This window comes from Macrobrachium nipponense, chromosome 22 (assembly GCF_015104395.2).
Source record: "Macrobrachium nipponense isolate FS-2020 chromosome 22, ASM1510439v2, whole genome shotgun sequence".
Classification (NCBI taxonomy): domain Eukaryota; kingdom Metazoa; phylum Arthropoda; class Malacostraca; order Decapoda; family Palaemonidae; genus Macrobrachium; species Macrobrachium nipponense.
In genome coordinates this window covers 74903491-74905990 of record NC_087213.1, presented here as the reverse complement: position 1 = coordinate 74905990, position 2500 = coordinate 74903491, and positions in this window count along the sequence as shown.

The window sequence follows — 2500 nt, the reverse complement described above, 5'->3', positions numbered from 1 at the left end:
TTGTCTGCAGTGCCAGAGTCAAAGGTTGTTAGAGTACAATAATGTTCCTCCCGCATCAAAAATCATACGAAGTGAGCGCATGTTGTTTATCGTCATTTGTATTTCCTTCCTATACTTGTAGATAGATTAAACTCCATATTTCATCCTTTTAAAGCAAATATCTTCATTTCGACGAGTAATGAATATTGGAAATGAGTTTTTCAAGGAGACTAGGCTGTTCTGAGCAGCATCGCAAGATTGCTGTCGGGGATAGATTACATGCATAGTAATGCTAGTTTGTCACTCTGGCAGAGAACATACAATGAGAAAGAATATATTCAGTTTTAAATAATATGGAATAATAATATGGAATTCCAAGGCATAGTAGTATGGCGTGTCTGGTAGTGTTTATAAATTTTTGTATTCTCTGCAAGTGTATAGCAAATGACTGTTTTTGTATGGACGTATCCACATACCTTCCTGTTATTAAACGCTTGAGTGAGGATACACGAGTAGCTCTAAGAACTTTTCAATGTACTTGGCCAGTATAAGTTAACTATGAAATTCCATATGCCCCTTTGGATTAATTATTCATTTATTTCTTCATGTGCAGATATGAACAACGTACAACATTTAGATGAATTAACAAGAAGAAAAACAAAGTGACTTTTGTAAATATCTAAAGCATGTTTAGTTATTTCTTTGTCATGATTTTAGATATTTATGCTAATGTCATACAAAACCTATCGTATTAGATGAATTTGCTTAGCCTGTCCTCTCAAAACTGGTACTTCCTGGGGATTGTTAACGTCTCATTTTAATTTTTTTACCCTAGATGAGTATAGTCTTGTTACATAATGCCTCTTAAATAGCAATGAAAAGATACAGCAGAACATCATATTTCAATAACATTTTGTCTTTTCTCTTGGAAGGAACTGCTTGATTTAGTAAGTGGTTTTCATGAGATGGGAAAGGTCTGCCAAAGAGAGCCTTTACAGAACCAGCAACGAGAACGATTTTAATTCACACCAGACCGCCTGACGTTAGCTTTTACGATCTGGGAGAGATTTCTCTGTAACTATGGCCGACCTGCCCTAAAAAAGACAGGCGACGAAGGAGTTCCTGTATTTGCTCAAAAGATTTTAGTCCCAATATGCCACTTCCATCTACGTCTCCCCACCTCGCTCTAGCTGTTGGCAAAGTGGGCCGGTGTCTTGTTAGACTTTGTTATTAGACAGACCTTGTTTATAGGGTGCCTGAACTTCCCTTCATCCTTCTCCCACCATCCCCTTTCTCCTCCTTTCCTACGCCTTCTTTCCCACTTACCTTTCTACTCTCCTTGAGTATTCTGTCGCTCAGCTTCTTGCCCTTAGGCCATCTATCTTTTTCGCTTTTCATGGGTACTTCAGGAATTATAAAGACAAAGAAAGTCATGAGACTGAATGACAAGAAGTGGCGGTCTTTATTGTAATTATTATTATTATTACTTTGTTTGAGACGTAAAAGGTCATTAGAATGTCTAGTAGCTGGGTTGATTAAAATAAGTAAATTAATGATTTTTTTATTCAAAGAAATGTTCAATTTGTTCTCTCACCAGTAAGGGCTTTTAAGCTAATTTCTCCAGTTTTCCAAACGCCATTTGCAGGAGACTTTAACGCATTACAATTCTTGTAGATTTGATTTCGACTCATAATGTAGGATTTTTTCTGTATATCAATTTCAGAAAATATTCTTGTCGCTCAAAATACTGAATGAATTTTATTTTATACAATTTTTTTACTGGTGAGGACAGGGCGGCGGGGGTGATATTACTTGGGCAGGTTGATTACTGGTGGGAAGCAAGATTCTGTTTGGGTGAGATTTTTGCCTATTTTTTTCATTACAAAATATTTTTTTCCTACTTCATGTGTATTAGGAATTAATATATTACAGTCTTATAAAAAATAAAAATAATTGGTTTTGTTTTAGTTCGGATCTGTGGTCTATTCAACCATTGAAAATTTAGTTATGCAAAGGAAGTAAATAACAGTAATTTTTTCTTCTTTATATCTTTTGAGATAGTATTTCAGATTTTTAAGGCTCCTTGGTTGAAAAAGTTCATGATAAAATGTTTCAGAATTCCGCTTTTTGTTTGAATTTGAGTCTTTTCAAGCCCTATTCTGAAATCCTCAGAACTCTGCTCACATTCGTTCATTTCTATTTTCTTTTCCTTTTTTTTTATCTTTTGCTGGCCTTATTTGAAGTGAACTTTACCGATGTTTTCCTGTTCTTGTGTTGAAGGTAGGTGTTGTATTTCAGTATGATCGTTATATTTTTCACGTTAAACACTATGTATTTGTAGATAACATGTTTACGCTCATCTTAGATATCCTTTTTGCCTTTCCACACATTCATTTTTCTTCCTATATATATGTCATTTTCCCGAAGCGTTGGATTGAGTGACTTATGCCTAAGTAGTGTCATAACAACAACGATTATTGACACAAAGAGGTATGGCATCCATGGCGATTCTTTACAAATT